Source organism: Vicia villosa, linkage group LG2, assembly GCF_029867415.1.
Source record: "Vicia villosa cultivar HV-30 ecotype Madison, WI linkage group LG2, Vvil1.0, whole genome shotgun sequence".
In the NCBI taxonomy this organism is placed as follows: Eukaryota; Viridiplantae; Streptophyta; class Magnoliopsida; order Fabales; family Fabaceae; genus Vicia; species Vicia villosa.
This window is the reverse complement of record NC_081181.1, coordinates 209,439,904-209,448,550: the sequence shown is the minus strand read 5'-3', so window position 1 is coordinate 209,448,550 and position 8,647 is coordinate 209,439,904.

Sequence of the window (8,647 nt, the reverse complement as noted above, 5' to 3'; positions counted from 1 at the left end):
AGCTGGTGTTCTTTTGTGAGTAGCATTTTCCATTCCAAACTTTTTAACAATGTTTTTAGCATACTTACTCTGAGAGAGAAAGATGGAGTCTTCCATCTGTTTAACTTGCAGCCCAAGAAAATAAGTTAATTCTCCAACTAGGCTCATTTCAAATTTTGATTGCATCTGATCAACAAAATGTCTAGTCATCTTGTCTGACATCCCACCAAACACAATATCATCCACATAGATTTGAGCAATCAGGATCTTCCCTCCTTCATCTTTAACAAAAAGAGTTTTATCTATCCCTCCTTTCCTGTACCCATTACTAGTAAGAAACTCAGTTAGTCTCTCATACCAAGCTCTAGGGGCTTGTTTCAGGCCATAAAGAGCTTTTCTTAGTTTGTACACATAGTCAGGATGGTTTGGATCAGCAAAACCTTTAGGTTGCTCCACATAAACTTCCTCATTCAAGTATCCATTCAAAAAGGCACTCTTCACATCCATCTGGTATAATTTGAATTTTAGAATACAAGCAACTCTTAGCAGTAATCTAATTGACTCAAGTCTAGCAACAGGAGCAAAGGTTTCATCAAAGTCAATTCCTTCAACTTGAGTGTATCCTTGAGCAACTAGCCTTGCTTTGTTTCGGATAACAGTTCCCAGTTCATCTGACTTGTTCTTGTAGACCCATTTTGTTCCAATGACATTAGTACCTTTAGGTCTTGGTACCAGCTCCCATACTTCATTCCTTTCAAACTGACCTAATTCTTCCTGCATGGCATTAATCCAGAACTCATCTGTTAATGCTTCCTTAACATTCTTAGGTTCGATTTTTGACACAAAACAAGAGTTTGAAGCTAGTTCTCTTGACCTTGTAGTAACTCCACTATTGAGATCTCCTATAATAAGTTCACTAGGATGATCTTTTTGAACTCTTATAGATGGACTCTTGTTAGGAGGTTCAGTCTCAGACTCTGTGATAGTAGGACTGCAATCATCTTCTCTTGTAGATCCTTCAGCTGTGATATCCCATAATGTTCCGACATCTTTTGTGACATCTGCTTGATTGTGGACATCATCAACCACAACATTTATGGACTCCATTATTACTCTGGTTCTTGAGTTGAACACTCTATAGGCTCTACTGTTTGTAGAGTAGCCCAGAAAGATCCCTTCATCACTCTTAGAATCCATCTTCCTTCTGTGATCTCTATCAGCAAGAATGTAACACTTACTACCAAACACATGGAAGTATTTGACAGTGGGTTTTCTTCCCTTCCAGATCTCATATAGTGTGGTAGAGGTTCCTTTTCTTAAGGTAACTCTATTATGGACATAACAAGCAGTATTCATGGCTTCAGCCCAGAAGTAGATAGGAAGATTCTTAGCATGGATCATAGCTCTGGCTGATTCTTGAATGGTTCTATTTTTTCTTTCAACAACCCCATTTTGCTGTGGAGTAATAGGTGATGATAATTCATGATGTATTCCTTCAGAGGAGCAGAACTCAGCAAACTTTTGATTCTCAAATTCCTTTCCATGATCATTTCTAATTCTCACAACACCATTTTCTTTTTCTCTTTGAATTCTTTGACACAGATCCTTGAAAACATCAAACACATCTGACTTTTCTCTGATGAAGTTTACCCAAGTGTATCTGGAGTAGTCATCCACAACCACATAAGCATATTTCTTTCCTCCAAGACTTTCCATTTGCATTGGTCCCATCAAGTCCATATGGAGCAGTTCAAGAACTCTGGAAGTGGTCAGATGTTTAACCTTTGGATGTGACATCCTGGTTTGTTTTCCTACCTGACATTCACCACATATTCTCCCTTCATCAATTTGTAGATTAGGAATTACTCTCACAGCTTCCACAGAAATAATCCTTTTCATACCTCTTAGATGAAGGTGGCCAAGTTTTTGGTGCCACAGCTTTGCTTCTTCTTCTTTAGAACAAACAGTTGAGTAGCTGGATTCATGGGACACCCACAAGTAGCAGTTATCTTTAGATCTGACTCCCCTCATTACTACTTCCTTTTCTTCATTAGTAACCACACACTCAGCTTTAGTGAAGTTGACTTGGTATCCTTGGTCACAGAGTTGGCTGATGCTTATGAGGTTAGCAGTCAGGCCTTTGACCAACAAAACACCTTCTAAATTTGGCACTCCTGAACAGTCTAGTTTTCCAACTCCTTTGATTTCTCCTTTAGCTCCATCACCAAAGGTTACATAGCTAGTAGAGTGATTCTTGATATCAACAAGCAGATTCTTGATTCCAGTCATGTGTCTGGAACATCCACTGTCAAAATACCAATCTTCTTTGGCTGAAACTCTAAGAGATGTATGGGCTATTAAAGCCATATTTTTAGGTTTCCATTGTTGCTTCTGGATGGGCATGATCTGCTTAGGCTTGTAGTAAGGAGCTTGATCTGGGTATCCATATAATCTAAAGCAAAAGGGCTTAATGTGTCCAAATCTTCCACAGTAGTGACATCTCCATCTTTGAAACTTTTTCTTCATTCCACTTTTGTCTTGATGTTGAGTCACATGTTTTGACATTGGTTTCAACATCTCAGCTTCAGGTTTAGCTCTGCTATTATCTTGGGAATGTTTCTTTGCACCAACAAATCCTATACCAGACATATCTCCTGAACTTTTTCCAATCTGCAAAATCTCCTCCAACATATCCGAGCCACTGTTCAACATTTTTACAAATTTTGACATCTGATCAAGCTTGGATTGTAACATGATAATTTCACTGTTTAGTTCAGATATAGTTTTACTAAGTCCTTTGTTATCAGCCTCCAATTGAACTATGTATTTCTTCTGCTTTTCACCTTGTTGACAAACTTCAGCACTTCTGATACACAGCTTTCTGTAGGAGGCTGCCAGTTCTTCAAAGGTTAGCTCATCTTCACTAGAGTCTTCATCAGAATTACAAACCCCAGTAAGGGCTGTGACATGTTTGGCTGATTCTTCTTCAAAATCACTCTCAGACTCTTCATCAGACCAGGAGACTGACAATCCTTTCTTTTGTTTCTTGAGATAAGTAGGACATTCAGCTCTAATATGTCCATACCCTTCACATCCATGACATTGAATCCCTTTGCTGTGATTGTACTTTTCTTCTGGTTTTGCTCTTCTGCCAGAGTCATAAGATCTGCTGGTGTCTGATGAGATGTTCTTGGCATTAGGTCTTGGCTTCTGATCCATTCTTCTCATTATTTTGTTGAATTGTTTACCAAGCATAGCTATAGATTCAGATAGATTCTCTTCTCTATTTTCCTCTGCTTCTTCTTGAGAGTTGGACACAAACGCTATGCTTTTGTTTTTCTTTTCAGAATTGTCACTGATCCCCATCTCAAAGGTTTGAAGAGATCCAATTAACTCTTCTACCTTCATTTTGCTGATGTCCTGTGCCTCTTCTATAGCTGTAACTTTCATATCAAATCTCTTAGGTAGGGATCTAAGGATTTTTCTTACCAGCTTTTCATCAGACATTTTCTCTCCCAAAGCTTCTGAGGTATTAGCAATATCAAGAATATTCATATGAAAATCCTGAATACTTTCATCATCTCTCATCCTTAGATTTTCAAACTTCGTAGTTAGCAGTTGAAGTCTTGACATCTTCACTTTGGAGGTGCCCTCATGAGTAGTCTTGAGGGTATCCCAGACATCTTTGGCTAGTTCACACTGGTGTACTAGTCTGAATATATTCCTGTCAATTCCATTGAATAAAGCATTTAAAGCTTTAGAGTTGCCAAGCGCCAATGCCTCCTCATCTTTGTCCCATTCTTCCTCTGGTTTAAGAGTTTTCTTGCCATCTTTATCAGTAATGACAGGATGTTCCCATCCTTTGTTCACAGCTCTCCATGCTTTACTATCCACGGATTTCAGAAAAGCCACCATGCGAGGTTTCCAATAATCATAATTGGAACCATCCAGAATGGGTGGTCTAATCACAAATCCACCACCTTCTTTGTCCATAGTACCAGAAAATACTGTCCCTAGATCTCACCCAGTAAAAAAAACAGGCAGGGTGCCTGCTCTGATACCAATTGAAATTCTGGACTCAGACACGCGATGTCGTACAGGATGTCACGGCATTACTATCTGAATGCTTTTAAACAAATGAACAGAAAGTAAACTGAATATCAACACAAGAAAGTTGTTAACCCAGTTCGGTGCAATCACACCTACATCTGGGGGCTACCAAGCCAGGGAGGAAGTCCACTATAAGTAATATTAATTCAAGGTAATACAGATCAAGATTACTCCTTTCACTTAATATCTACCCAATGCAACTTCAATCTAAAACTTCTTAGATCAGAGATCCAACTCACTCCCCCTCAATCACAGCAGTGATGACAAACGCTCTACTAATAACAGAAGAAGACACACTTCAAAGACACAACTTGATCTTGCTTAAAAGCTTTGATCAAGTACAATAGTACTCTTGCTTAAAAGCTTCGAGTACTTCTTACAACTCAAACCAAAACACCTAGACCAAGACAATCATCATGATGATTGTTTGGCTTACAAGAAAGCTAGAACGCAAAACTTAAAAAACAAAGAACTCTCAAAGCTTCTCAATCCAAAAACCCTAACGTGATCAGCAGCTTCTTCGTAGAATATATAGCCTTCATAAAACACAGCAGCTGGGCCTTGGATCCAAATTAGTTTTAACCCTAATAAAACTAATTTCCATAAATCAAGGAACTAAAAATAATAACCGTCAAAGACGTCCTTGAATCAGATCAGAATCCAACATTACCAAATAAAGCGCATAGGATCTTATCAGATCACATAACCATAAATAGTAATAGAAAAGAACGTAACAGCTGCGAATGTCATGACATCGGCCTTGACATCAGGTAAAGGCCTGCATAAGAAAAACTTCACAACAGTAGAAAGCATGTCATGACACCAGATTTGACAAGATAAAAACACAATGAGTTTTACCAAAAATTACAGCCAATCAACAACATCTACAGAGTTACGAAATGAAAGCCAACGACTCCTTAGTAAACTCGTAAAAGCTATAATTGGATTTGGTAATTTCTCTCAAAAGCGACCATTTCCAAACTAAAATCTTTATATTCCAAACCTTATTATCAACATTTCAACCATCATTCCGAAAATAAATCACATTCCTTAATAACCAAATAGACCAAGAAGTCGCCAACCAAAAAAACTCCCCATTTGCCCTCTCTAACCTTCTTACTCTTACAAAACAAATACCACTCCATAAAATTCGCAAAGCACTCCTCCTCTAAACCAACAGGTTTACCGATCCAAAAGACAATCTCATTCCAAATAGTTTTCACCACTTTACAATTAAAAAAGGAATGGTTCCTACTCTCCAAATCAATATCACAAAACGCACACTTTAAGGAGTTTAAAGAAAAAGAAATACCTCTAGTCTTCAAAAGGTCTTTTATTGGAAGTCTATTCACAAAAAGTCTCTAACCAAAATCCTTAATTTTATAAGGCACGTCCATCTTCCAAATCTTGCCCAACACCGTATCATTCCTTTTTCGTGGGCCGAAAGGAATACGAAAACTAGCATAATAATGATAATAATAATCTACGGAAAAATCTCCACCCGGTTCTGTAGCAACCTGCCTAAAAATTTAGCTTTAGAGTCGCCACCTATTCTGAAGGGCGAATAGGAAACCCTACGCAGTATAGAGATCGGGGTAAGATACTATATTCAGGTCGAGGGAAGGTGTTAGGCACCCTCAACCCTTTCCTAAAGGCTAACATAGCAAAGATCAAGGTTTATAAAGAAAGATGACAGACAGTTAATAGGGTTAAGGCAAATAATTGAACATGATTAGAATATGGAGGAAGGGGACTCGCCTTGTCGCCAAGTGCCTACGTATCTCCTTATGGAGAATCAGAGTCAACGTAGTTCGGGCACAGGATTGTACGCCTTTGAATTTGAGATGAAGTGGTTTAAGGCTTTTTGAATGGCCTATCGTAGTTTTTGAATTTGATTTAAAAGGGCACTTTGAGTTGCCTAGGATAAAAATCCTGTAGTATCGTGGTTTAGCGTATTTTAGATGTTTTGGGCGTACAACCCTGATTTGATATGGCACTATTAACCGCAATGATCAATAGATTCGATCATCATAGTTAACAGATTAGTAAAGAATTGTTGGCAATTTTAATCGATTGATTCGATTATCACTTTTAGCAAATTGATGTATTTTAATTATTAATTTATTAATTTATCGTTACCCCTCATAATCGATAGATTCGATTACAAATAATAACAAATTGATAAGGTATGCTAATCATCATAACCAATAAGACGGTTAAAACCATTTAGCAAAATAATGTCTATTTTAATTTATAGGATTTGATTAATTAAATTAATCGGTTATTAACCATCGCGACCAATAAATTTAGTCGAAACGAATAATAAATTGAATCCTAATATTTCGATACTTTGGACAAATGGGATTAGCAAACCCTAATACACTTGTAATTTTAATAGGGTTTTTTTGTGATTATAATATTTAATGCTAATTAAACAATTTAATCGAAATAGTAGAATAATCGGGGAAATGGTCGGAAAAAAAGTCCTCATATTAGTTATATCCTAATTAATTCTAATTAACAAATTAATTAAATTAAACAACAATTAATCATCACCTAATTCTAAATATTTAAACAATAATAATAAAAAATATTATATAAAGAACCTGGCTTGTACTCCAGTGTGGTGCACTGATGCATGCCCATAGTAGTCCCTCAGTCTTGTGTACGTTAGATCAGGATTGATAGGAGATTCAAAGGCTGGGCGCTAGGGGTACACGGTAGGCACACATTGGTGAGCAGCGCTGGATCCCTGTTTGAGTGTTTCTTGAAAAAAAATAATTGTTATTGCTGGGGATCGAACCCAGTATTCCTTGATTAAGAACCCCTCTCCTTACCATGTATGCTACGCTTGTTTGCTGTTAGTTGCATGCCTTCAAACAGTTAAGTAAGAAAACTAGAATTAAATGATAAATTCAAAAGTCAGTCAAACCTGGGCCCGCTAGCCTCTGCGTCCACCAATGGCACGGAGAGAGGAAATGCTTTTGTGTTGGCCCACCAATAACCATTCAGCACGCGTACACCCCTCTTTCCAGCTTTTAGATGAACCAATCGAAGCCCTCCACGCGTGGATCCCACCCAGGCCGCCGGAATCTCCTCCTTCTCCGACGAGGATTCACCTTCTCCGGTGAGTAAGGGCTCCGATTCCTACAAATCAGCGTGGAAAAGCCAAGAAAATAACTCAGTCCACCTAAATCATAGGCTGCGAACACGATGGCGGTGTTGTTTTCGGCTGAAACCCCCTGCAAAACGAGATACGAGCAACACAAAGCAACACGGTGCAACAATGGTGGACAGCAATTCCCACGTAAAACCTTCGATTCAATCGCCCAGAATAAATCTAAAAAACTCATACAAGCTTGATAAAACGTCAGCATGCCATTGAATACGATTAAAATTGAGAGTTTAGAAGTTTCAAAAACCTTAACAACCGATGCAATTGAGAGGGAACGTTTCAGTGCATTGCGAGCCTTGAGGGTGACTGGGAACGACTCCTTGTATCCTCCAGATGATGATGCCACGCTTGGGATTCGTTGATATTGGCTATAGAATAAAAATTCTCTTGCCCTAGGTTTCTTGATAATTTTACCACGTGAACCCTTCTCCTTCTTGCCCAAATTTTCGGTTCCCCTCTCTATTGAATGAGAATAGCTTTTATATGAATGGAATTAGGGTTGATTTTTGAGGACCAAAAGATTGCTTGGTGATGTGGAGATTTAAAAAGATTTTTTTGAATGAAAATCTCTCCAAATATTTCTATTCTTGGACCAATTCTATTCCTTGCATATTTCCCCTTAATCTAACCATTGGATGAGATTTTATTGGATCAGGTATTTGGAGAAATAATTCATAAAAAGATTATCTCAATAAACTTGATTTTCTTTGGTTTAATTCAAATTTAAATGAAATAAAAAAAATCATGACATAATTTTTATATGACCAATGGGCCTCACTCAAGCTTAAAATCATGTGGAAAATCCAAGTCTTAAGGCCCAATGCTAGAAAATATGAAATAAGCAAAGTAGGGTTTCAAGCTTTTCTCAAAAATTGACCAACTTGTGCCAAACATATCTTTCTCAATTTTTAAGATATGGAAGTGTTTTAGGACATATGAGAGACCTTGAGATCCATTCGAGGCCTTGGAGATTCAATATCTTTTGATAAAATGCAAACCCTAATTTCGAGACCTTTGATTAGAAGACTGTTGTTCGAGAAGAACCCTTGAGCCTTGAGCCCTTGAAGATGAGAAGAGGAGGGCAAATTTTGGGGTATGACAGGTTCCACGAACCAACACACCTTATCATGATCGGACAACGCAATCACGACATTTGCTAACTTTAAACGAAGAAAGGAAAGAGATGTACAGAAGTCTGTAGTCAAAAAACTATCTTTAATACTAAAATCACCCCAACACCAAACATCATTAATCCAACCCCCCATACCACCAACCGACACTTTTTTAAAACAAGACAACGAATAAAGATCCGGAAACTCCTCCCTAAAGATGATTTCTTCCAACCACTTAGCTTCCCAAAACAGAGTATGAAAATCATTACCA